Source organism: Syngnathus typhle, linkage group LG19 (assembly GCF_033458585.1).
Source record: "Syngnathus typhle isolate RoL2023-S1 ecotype Sweden linkage group LG19, RoL_Styp_1.0, whole genome shotgun sequence".
Classification (NCBI taxonomy): Eukaryota; Metazoa; Chordata; class Actinopteri; order Syngnathiformes; family Syngnathidae; genus Syngnathus; species Syngnathus typhle.
The window spans coordinates 2,826,218-2,837,997 of NC_083756.1; the positions used below are offsets into that span (position 1 = coordinate 2,826,218).

At 45.6% G+C, this 11,780-nt stretch overlaps 1 long non-coding RNA gene across 2 annotated transcripts; it reads right to left on the minus strand.

The window, feature by feature from the left end:
* Positions 1–677: 677 nt before the first annotated feature.
* LOC133143589 (uncharacterized) lies at positions 678–2,747 on the minus strand. 2 transcript variants are annotated; one of them, XR_009710449.1, is made up of 3 exons: positions 1,870–2,747; positions 1,598–1,690; positions 678–1,077 (listed from the first exon to the last, which is right to left on the minus strand). It is a non-coding gene; the product is annotated as an uncharacterized LOC133143589 (long non-coding RNA). The 2 variants fall into 2 exon arrangements; XR_009710448.1 differs by having other exon boundaries at positions 1,787–2,747.
* Between the last annotated feature and the right edge of the window lie 9,033 nt (positions 2,748–11,780).

An 11,780-nucleotide genomic window follows, 5' to 3' on the forward strand; every position in this document is an offset into this window, starting at 1 on the left:
ATTGATCACTCGATGGTTGGGGGCGCGCACTTCGATGTCCCCCCCCCCCCCCAAAAGGCCCGCTTGTCAATACGTTGCATCGTTTGAAATCAGAAACGGCAAGTAGCTGAGCTAGCAAACAACATCTTCTTATTACAGATGAGTTTGTCCTTAACTGTCCCTCAGAGAGAGCATTTTAGGAAAGTGTAGCAGCACACAGTCCCATTTCTCCGACCAAGCGCGGCTAATCGTCCTGTGAAAAGAGGCAAATTGCGACGGACCCGAGCGTCCGCTTTCCCGCCGCCCTCTCTGGTTTCCTGCCACGGAGGTGCCCTATCGCCAAGCCGCCCCACCCGCACTCCCTTCTCTCAATAGAAGACTGAGATTTCACATGGCGGCCGAACAGGTGTCCCCTCTGTCCTGCCGTGGCTCGTGGGGGTCCGACCGTCGGGAGGAAGCATGGGAAAGGGCAGACGCAGCCGACGCGGGTTCTACCCCAGCGGGCAGGTAACAGTGAGCCTTTCAAGGGGGTTTGCCGTTCTCACCGCTCCAAAGGATTTTGATGTGCAAATGCGATAAGAAGAAGAAGAGGCTTGTGTATTCTGCTTGTGTAATGCATGTGAGCGCCACAAGGGGGCGACAAAGAAGACATCTTTTCATTTACGTCGCGATGTTTTTAGTAAATTATTTTGTCTCACTTTTGTCGCCTTGTCCTTGCCCAATGTGGGGCTAGATGGTGGGAAAAGAACAAAATTGAGTTATAACTGCATCACCACTTAGTTAACTTTATTATATTTGCTAACCTTTATTTGTTTGGGTGGATGTGAAAATCACATATATGCCGCTGCTGACGGCTTCATGGTGCATCCTAATTTATGTCCTCCCTTTCATCCATCCTTTAAGTCAGCACTGAAGAAGAACAACTGGGAGGATTTTACCGGGCCGGGGCCCTTAAAGCTGTCCTCACCTTTCCGCCTGACCCCGGCCGGCTCGCTGGAGACGCGTTCTTTCCTCGGCCCCGGCTGATTTACGACACGTTGAGAGAGGGATGAGGACTATTGATCCTGGGAATCAGTGGCCAGGAAGGGATGATGAACACTAGAGTAGGGGGGAGAGGGAGGCCATTAGGGCTGCGGGAGTGGAGAGCGAGGGCCTCTAATAGGATCAACTCCTCCATTAGCCCAGGGGAGCTAGCTGATGCTATCCATCCCCTGTCCGCATCGCCTTGACGCAACAAAACTCCCTTTGTCCTCTCTCAGACAAAGTGAAATTCAAATTTGTAGCTATTTTCTAAGAATACAAAACGAAATAAATGTGACAGCGACGTGTCATGTGTAATCTATTCCAGCAAAGCCCGTGGGATTTACATCATGCCATATCATGCGTGTTTACAGTCCAAACACGAGCGCTTAAGCAAAACGCCGGCACGCATAAACATCATCTGCGCGTTATTTCAAAGGTGGCTGACGGTGCTCATAAAACGTCAAGTCGTGCCATCGTGATGTAATCAGCGTCTCATTTGCTGTGTTTACTTTTGGCCTGTGATTGCGCTGGATGACTCAGACTGAGAAAGACAGAGAGAAAGTCATCAGTGGGAAGTTGTGTTTTCAGAACGAACCTTGTTGTAAGCCTATTGTTTGGCCGGACACCTTGAGTGGATAACCAGATGGCGGCACAGTAGAGCAGACATGTCTCGTCGAGCCCCCTTGACCTGGGAATCGAGTGGGAGGAGAGTGGAAGAAGTGGGGGGGGATACAAATCAAGGACTTCAACTACGCCAGCAGACACAAAATAAGTCTTGGCGTACGTTTCGTTGCGTCTGCTGCGTGGACCTTAGTTTCCCCGAGTGGGAACGTGTGGTCAGGGGAGGCGGGGGAGCCAGAGCCTCACCTGCTGGGGGTTTTGGTGACACAAAGCCACAGGCTTGTCAAACAACTTCGGTCTCCGCAGCTCTAAGAATATCGTCAGAACAGCCTGAATCGTACTTGCGGTCCTGAAGAAATTAGCGTAGCGTGAGGCAGCGGAAGCAAAATAACATTCCTACGCGGGTCGAGGGGCGGTCAGGCATTTACATATTTGGATCTGCGTCAGTAAAAAGCAGCTGGATTGGACTGCCATTGCAGCAGAGAAGCTGGTCATTGCAATTGATTCGTGATGTATTAAGCAACAATGGCAAAATCTTACAAAAATCTCAACTTCATTTCATTTGCAGAAAATCTTTCAGAAATCTCAACTGACAATTTCAAAAATTGTCTGAATCGAAAATCCTTAAAACAGGAATCTCACCTTACCTAAATAATAACAATGTCTCCAATGACAATCTCAAAATAGTTTATTAATCTTTCATAAAATCTTGCCTTGTCCACTGGACCTGAATTCTAAACAGGAAGTAGAAACCTACCAAAATAAATCCCACCAAAACACACATGCAGAGTTAATCTTCTTGATGCCGGCTGAAATGTTATTTGCGCGTGACTCGGTTCTCGCTAATGACAGCCAATCAGTTCCAGCAGGACTCGTCTAATGGGCTCGGCGGGCCCTCCCCTGATTACATCCAATCGTGGCGATTTCCTGCCTCCGAGCCTCGCATATGGATCCAGTGAGGAGGTGGCGGCTCAGGGACTACCGTTTCTCTACACAGCATACTCATTTTCTCTCTGTCATTTTTTAGGATATAAAATAAAATCCTCTGAAAATCTGTCAAAAATCTCAACTAACATTTGGAAAATTTGTATAGAAAAAAAACAAAACTATAAGGTCTGTCTTGAAAATAAAAAGCGCACACATCCTCCACTGCGGGCGATCTGAGCTGACAGGAAGGAAGAAAGCGATGAGAAACACTTTGCGTGGGCTCCGACTGTTATTAATGAATTCTACTTCAGCACTGAGCCGTGACATTCTTGCACTATAAAAGACGCTTAACAGCCACAAAGCCCAACACGACCGCCGCCGCATTCTCGCCTGGTGTCCCGACAAGCAATTGAATCCCAGAAACATGCAAAACAGACTGATTGATCTCCAGGATACGCTAACACAAGGCAGCAGTGTGACTTTTTAAGACCGATTAATTGTTCTTTGATTATTTGACTTTTTCTCCCTCAATTTTGTTCCAGTCCTGCATTTCCCTTCACATCTTGCGTAAAAATGGTTAAAATCTCAAGGGGGAGGAAGGGGATGAAGGTGGGCGGTGGCGGTGGTGGTGGAGGGGGATCCCCCCCTTCCACTTCAAGTCGCCTGCTTTGAGTCAGCCAAAAACATTCCAGACTTCAATCGGCGGTGTTTGCCACTTTACGTGCCTCCGGCACACACGCACGGACGGCCTTGCACTTGGATGACTTGCTTATTTGGATTCATTAATTTCTCGAGTTGGTAAAGCGCCTTCCACTTGCCAATTAGCTTCAAAGCAAGGTTGGCCAAATTGTGGCGACGATACGCAAAGCACTAATAAGACTGACATTTTTTTGGGGCCAGAAAAATTCACACAAGTCTTTTTCACAAGCAGCAGCCGCATGTGATTTCGCTTGGAGTGCCTGAAAATGTTAAGCACCATTAATTCCCGATTGTCTTCATCTGCTTGCTGTCTTCCATCTTTTTTTTTGTCAATAACAATGTTAGCATTTGAGGGATTCTTTTCTCAATACTGCACACTGCTGCTAAAGTTTTACAGCAGGCCGTCAGCTCGATGCCGCATCATGAATTGACATTAAGTCACACTATACGGACTTTTATTTGACAGCTTAGACAAAGAAAACACCCAATCACAGCTCTTTATACATTTCGACTATTTGGCGTAATCACGAAGGCACATAATCTACACTTCCGTCTGGCCGATGCGCTTTCGCAATACATCACCGAATGGAAAGAAAATGAAGACAAAGTGGAATGGGAAAAGCAGAGAAATCTTTCCGAGATTGTGTTTGCTCGCAGCGAGTGTACGTACGCCGAGCGCGTCCAACATATACGCAGACAAAAATGCTCAGATTCAACCTGCGATCCATCACTGTCAGCTGCGGTGCGCTGCAAAAAAGGAAATAATTAGACTGAAGAATGACCGTGGACACCAACCGCAGAGGCCTTAGTGTGATGCTAACCATAGCGCAGGAAGTGGAACTTACTGTGCTTGCCTTTTTAGTGGCCTAAAGTAAAATGAAAAATACCGAATAAATATATATATATATATATATATATATATATATATATATTCTTGTTTTGTAACAGAATGTTACGTCAGGCCCGTTCTCAGCCCCTCGTTTGTGTTCGTCACGTTAGCATACCGTATCATTTAGCCTGTTGTTGCTCGTTCATGTCTGTTCTTGGTGTTGGATTTTGTCGAATAAATTGCTCCCCAAAATGCGTCTTATATTTCGGAGCGACTTATATATGGTTTTTTTCACTTTTTTGGGCATTTTATGGCTGGTGCGATTTATACTCCGGAGCGACTTATAGTCCGAAAATTACGGTGTGTGTATATATATATATATATATATACACACTCTTATATAACTCTTGCTTTTTGCTGAAAACGAGCAAATAAATCACGCCAGTCTTGATGAAGTACCTGACAATAGAGTTAGTGCTCCGTGCCCCGGTTTTATAGCAAGGCGGCGGACATGGGCAATTAGGGTCCGGGGTGCATAATTTACAGTACGGCGTGCAGGTGGGCCGCCCGCGAGACCACCTGAGTGACAAACGAGCGCCAAATAAAGCAACACAATCAAGTTCTGTTTGCTCATTTGGGGGGTTTTCAGATGTGACTTATAGTGTTGGCTTAGTCCCGCTCGCCCAGTGAATGATCACGTTTTATACTTTGTTGATCTTTTTGCTCCCCCTTCTACATGTTATTTATGAAATAGCGCATTTCATTTTACTGCCGTCTTCCCGTCTCTCTGGTATGATGTCATCGGAGTCAAAAAGTCACAGCCGAAAGGAGGAAAAACACTGCGTGACGATGCACCTGAGATTCTGCGAGTATCTGTGGTTTAAACACATTTTTTAACAAGTTGTCCCAGTTTTGAAACGAGGCGGTGGACCCGATGAGACGTCTTGGCCCATATGTGTCTCCCAGGCTTTGTGTTTTCTAGCTCCAACGCATTGGTGGCTTTCCCAGCCCATTAATAGGAAGGTGCTTATGGACAGTGGAAATACCCGCACAGCTGCAGGCCAGCCATATGCGATCCTGCTGTCAGACGCCCAGAAAATACTTAGTCGGTGCTCTCCGAATGCAGCCTCGCGCTACAGTAGCGTCAGCTGTCTGCCTAACGTGACAGCCGCAGTTTGCATGCAAATACTGTCAACTTTTGCTTGAAAATTTTGATGTCTTCCATTTGCTTATTAATTTCCTCCTGTCTTGGGATTTTATTACAGAAATGAGAACATATATTCATTCAAGTCTGATTGAGGACGGGACTTGTTGAAATTTGTGAGTTTGAGACCAATTGTCGGTGACCTGTGGCGTTCCACAGGGGTCAATCCCGGGGCCCCATCTTTACTTTTACGTCCTTTCATTAGGCTAGTTAATACACAGCAATCGTTTTATGTGAAGCGCGCGACAAACAAACTTGCCTTACCTATTTGCTGGAGGTTTTCTCTAAAGCCATACAAATCTGCTAACAAAGCCACGTTATTCAGCGGGGCTGAAGGGTGGAACAATGGGCCAGATTAGTGAGTTACCTACCTGCTGAAAACATACTAGCCGAGCAACTAGACTGTCTCATTGTTTGCGTTGGGAACCCGGCTGATCCCGTTTAATCGCTGTGTAATTCCCGCAGTTGTCACACAGGTCTGTTTTTACAGCAGAAAGGGCGAGGGGAGGGGTCGAGTGTGCAAGAGGTCGCCGAGTGGTTAAGTGGAGGATCTTCCAGTGGGGGGTCAATAATTGGTTGCAGAATTTGCGTGTCTGCGCCCTCCACGACAAAGTGGCATTGTTCGTTGTGTAAACATTTGGATTGGAGTTTTAAAGTGGAGCGAATTGCGCTAGACTGGTGTTAGCGGTTAGCACAGCTCCCTCACAGGTAATGGCTTGGAATCTATATATTGATTTTATACGTCTTTTTTGTTTTATATATACTATATACTAACTAAAAGCTTTTTAAAAACATTTTTTTGTTGGCGTTTTTGGGAATGAGAAAATCAAGGCATATTCCTCCTTGGATTGAAGTCATGAAGCATCTGTGCAATAAATATCTTGATCATCTTGTTTGCGCTAAAACTCTTTTAGAGATCCTGGAGGAGTTCTTGTTCAAGTCCCCGTCTAATGAAGGCCTTACCTCACGGGCGAGGAGATTTTTCCAAATGACACTAATTTACATATGATGCATTTAGCCGAGGGGAGGAGGAGGAGGACCGGCTAATTCTATTTAGACATTTTCCCTTTTTTTGTTTTTTTTGTTTTCGGCATCATTAGCAGCGGGCTCAAATCTAATTCTTGCAATTTCATCAGGGCCATCTTGGAAAAGCCTCTGCGAGCTCATCAGAGAGGCACGTTTATTGCTAAGTGTTCTCTATTGCATTAGCGCGCAATAAAGCGGCCCGGGGACGGCCGGCGACGTTTACGCGCAATCTAGTTAACACTGGGCCCATTCGCTCTTTATTGGGACACAATCAATTCTTATTCATTTTAAAAGCCAGCGTGGCTTTCTTTCATTGTGCTGCCCATCCCCCGCTGCCAGCTTATTACGCGTTAAACTTATTACGCGTTAAACCTATTACGCGCTTGTTTAGGCGAAATGCTAATGTCGGCAGTGGAGGTATCCCACTTGACGGGCAAAGCTAACGTGCAGTTTAAACGACAGTTTTGTTTATAATCTTGAACAATTTTGATCTATTTTGTTCTTTTTGTCATAACACAGTAAACAGAATAATAATCTTGAACAGTTTCGATCTATTTTGTTCTCTTTGTCATAACACAGTAAACAGAATTTGGGCATTTTTATGTAGATATTATTTCCCAAGACGTTATAATAGCGATCGGCCGCCATTAGCCGTTTGAACGTGAATTACGCCGTGCGCATGTTGGCAGCGGCGTGCGAGATAATTAGAGTGCTTAAGTGCTAAGATAGATACGCTCTTGCTCTCATCTTTAATGGCTCCCATTTGACTGCCGCGTCGTATCAAGTACCCTCCGGGAACACATTAACCTGAACTGATGACTATTTTTACCCATCTGCCCTCCAATTGTCTCATGATACCATTGTGGAATCTTAATGTTGTAATTACCCAAAAGGGAATTGGGAATATTTGATGAATCAGCAAAGTAAATAACAAGAATGCTACTTTTAATCAAACTACATGTGAGCAATTAAAATTCTGTATGGCATGGCAATGTAATTATAGCGGCCTGGTGGATCTGCAGGTGGCAGGCTGTGCCGTTGTGGGGGTGGTGTCAGCTGACTTACGTGGCTGCCAATAAAATCATCTCATTTGCTGTTAATGCGTTGTTTTTAATATATCCATAAGTTTTTGTGCAATACCCCGTCTTGCATTATTTGACCAATTAACATCATATCACCCTTTGAGGCCCCCTTTCGCATTTAATGGGATTACCCCATAATGAAAACGGCCCCTAATGAGATCAATGTGAATTATTCAGCAGTGGCCAATTTGAGGGAGAGAGGCAGCGGCGTGAATTATGCATGCCGGACCTTTTTCAATTCATCACCTCTTCCTTTTGTTCAAGGTGCAATTTATTAAGTGCATCCGCATCTGCCGACATCGATGGCGCTGGAGATACGCCGAGTCGGAAGCACGCAACCAAAGTGCTCAGAAGTCATCGGACACCCTGAGTCTTATTGATTTATTAGTGTCCCCTCTCCCCTACCAAGAAGTGTCACACTCTTTTGAAATGTAAAAAAATATATATATATAGTCACACCTAAAGGAAAGCAAAGAAATCTAATTTCAGCCAATAACGGCGTTTTGGTGTTTCCGTATCGCCATGTTGTGCCCATTTGGCGGCATTCGGTGGCCAGGGTAAGATTCTACAGTCAGAGCAGGACAAGTCAGGTGAAAAGAATGTCATTGCTGTTCCAATTAATAATGCATGAGAAGTGCGGGGATTGCACCGGGCAAGGTTTCAGCCAGGGCGTCATTTTGGAAATTGCATAGTCATCGCGCGGCGCTTGTCCTGAGGAGACTAGCGGCTAGCTATGAGTTGGCCAAAGAGTGGCGCCATAAAAAGAAGAAATGCTGTGTGCTTATCATTTTCGACGGATAATCGTAAAATGAAAAAACGAAATATCACACATTAAAATCTTTTTTCTGTATGATGATGAAATGACACTTATATTTTCTTCATTTTCGCATTTTTGGGGCCCGCTGTCATTTTGTCATGTGGCGCCCTCTGCTGTCGACTAAAATTAACGTCAAAGTGCCCTCGGGCTCGCATTGCCATCGTCACGTGACCAAACCCAGAAAATAGAAAATAGCAGGACATTCGCAATGTCCTCAGATTTTAAATTAAGTCCAAGAATACATCGATGCTAATGGCTTTTTTTTTTTAGCGTATCTGTTGACTTGCTGCTAAAATGGTCAATTCTCACAGAAAGGTTTTCTCACGGAAACGGACATGTTGTTCTATTGTGGTACTCTTCAAGGTGCCTTTGGCCCAGGTGCAGCTGCAGCCAACCAACAAACCCCTCAATTATGCCCCCCCCCCCTTCCCGATAAGTCCCATTCAATGAGCGCTCTTAATTGCTACGGACCGGCATTACCTGTTCCGTACTCTATTCTTCCACATTGTTTCCCAGGCAACTGCGAGTATTTTTTTTTCTGACCTACAAAAAGTTGCTACTCCTGTAACCGAATCCCGGTTAGCCGGCGAGGCGCTTGTTTCCATGGCAGGCTCGCCGTGCTATTTATATCTCTCTCGCTCGCTAACCGGTATAGAGCGTTGATTAATGTAGAAGAAAGTCGCACTTGCTTCCCGATAAACAGAAAAAGGACGCCGAGTTGTGCGTTATAAGAACGGGTCTCAGAGGATCAAGAATATTTATCGCGTTTGATCCTTTCGCACTTTCGGTGACATATCTCGAAGCAAATTGTGACTTCTTTCGTTAGCGTCGTTAGCGGCCTGCAGTTTGGCTGTGGCCCAACGCGAGTGGCTTCCATCACGCCAATTCAAACAGACGTTTGACCCCAGACATTTGCCTAATGTGTTTTTGTTGCGTGGACTCCGCAAATGTCTCCGCGGCCTCACTACTGACTGGCGTTGCTTTGAGACGGCCCCCGAGGAGTCTGACGAGGAAAGGGCCAGACTCCGGCCATACGGCAGCAGCCGGGCTCCCCCCGGAGCTCGTCTGACCCCGACCGAGCGCGCGAGGCGAGGCAGCTGCGCGGACGAGAAGGCGGGCGGGGAGCGGCGCATTGCTGGATTTCCTCCTCACGCAAATCCGAACCCGGGCCTCCTGACAGTTGGACCCGGCCCCAACAAATGCTGCCATTAGACGGGTGTTGACAATTTATGAGCAAAACCTTTCGGTATTTAGGGTGCAGCTGATTCCATTCCCATTTGACATTCATATTGCTGAGCTCAGCAAGATATCCCTCAGTGTCCAAGCAAAGTATTTCTTCCTTAAGATTGCAACAGAGATTTTTTAAATACAGTTTTTTTTAAACAACTCTAAGTCAGTAGGAGTTTGATGAATACAAACGTCGGCGGATGAGGTAATGACGTTGGACGGCTTTAGTTCGTTTGTCTCCGTTGTGTGCATAACGCGTGTCACGGTGACGGCTCATTGGGAGTAATAGCTCTCCACAGTGTGCTTGTTTAGCCTTCACAGAGCCGTCAGAGAGTAATAAAGTATCTGTCGGAGACCTACCCCGAATGCGTCTCGTAGGTCATAAAGTACAATCTGTACTCTCATCAGGGATAAACGTGTCATCTTCGGATAAACGCTCTTCCGGAACGTACTCATCAAAACATTGTCTTGTTGTGTTTGGAAGCAAAATTGGCGGCAGGAGACATTTTTCACATGAGGGCGGGGTGTTTGGTTTGATCGCAAGGTGGCTAAGTCGGCCGATGAACTTTTATTCGCCACTCGAAAGCACTTGACTTGCTTGTCATTTATCCTGAGGGATCTGTCGTTCTGTGCTTCATGACGGCTGATAAAAAAAAAAATTGGCTTTGGACTCTTCCATTTTTGCAGATTATTGTTTCTTTCTGTTAAGTTAATCAATAAATAAAAGAAAACATTTTTGTAATTAAGTCATATATTTGGTTGCAGGTGGTAAGAGGAAAACATTTCCCGTCTTCTTTATGTTTTTAATTAATTGGCTGATTAATCGGTTGTCTGAATTTCATCCTGCCAAATATCAGAATCAGTCCACAGGAATCGTTCCCTAACTTTTAGAAATATTTCAAAACTTGAAACTGTGTCAGTAAACCCATCTATTTTGGAGGCCATCTAAAGAGGCAGTGAAGGGGCTCCGACATGGCACCGGACCTGCTCTTGAATTTCCCTTTATCATCAGTGTTGCTTTGCCAAACCAACAATGTGTCACTACTTGTCCAACTTTTATTTTCATTCGGAAGTGGCCCGAGAATATCCAGTACTTCACGCAGGGGCGAGCACGCCAACAAATTGCCCGTCCCGCCACTTTCACCTTCAACCAGGTAATATCTGTGTAAATATATCAGCTTTGTTTTTCCATCCAGACTTGAGTTCAGATTTCTCTTAGGGCAACATATAAAGAAAAAAACGTGATGTGTGTGACACTGAGCAAACACCGAAGTGGTTCTAAGCAAACAAATTTGTGGCATATGTATAAAAAAACATCGCAAGAGTGTTCTGCTTCTGCTTCATTCACACCATTTTTGATTTGCTTGTCACGCCGTTTTTTCTGCCCAATTTGCACATTTTATGTAAATAGTGCCAAGGCGAGTCAGGTCCGACACGTTTTTATTGCCCGTCGTCTGGCCCGGATAAACAATTAAGCTTAACAACAGTGCGAAGCCGAAAATAGGTCTCCCGCCCAAGTGCTGCTTGAAGACGGGGAGCGTAAAAGCGGCACCTCATTTGGGTGCCGCGCCGCTCGGTTACTTGAGAGCTGCCATCAGTCAATTGAGTTAGCGAGAGCCTGTTGGGCGCGCAATAAACGCCCCACAGAAATCGGAGCCGACGGATTCACCTGCGGCCTGCCCGGACGGATGCACACTGTGCGATTATAGCTCATTTATTTTGAGTCTTGTTGGAGGGTTAAAATCAATCATAGCTCAAAATTCACATTTTGGGTTTTTTCTGCACAGGCTAACAGCTAGCTTAGCTAATTATTTTATGCAAATCACGCCGTTTAAGACAGTCGCTAGCTTAGGTTCTCCCTCAAAGTATTTTATGCAAATCACGCAGTTTAAGACAGTCGTGGAAGACTTTTTGTTAGATTATTAGCATTTAAACGCCACCATCGAGCGTAAACAGGGGGCCAGATGGCTAACACGGCCTCACATAATTTTAGCTGTTGGTGTTCTTCTGTCACCACCTCTTTAGCGTAATGAATGTTTGATTTTAGCCTTCTCATGGGGTTGACATACTTTTATGGAATTCATAACCGGATAAGAAAAGTTCCGGAGTTCTTGGCGAAACACCATGAGCAGATCATCAATTGGATGCCGATCGGTAGCAGCTTAGCGCGGTTGAAACAACAACCGGCGGTGGACAGAAGGCGCACAGACGCGCCGCCGACGTGTTGACGGAAGACTTCCACGAGGCCTGAGAAGGACCAAGCCGACCCGCCCGGGCCGCTGTTAAAACTGCAGCTCAGTTAACGCTAATGACCTAAACCCTTGTTTACCCTCCCGGGTCCTTCTG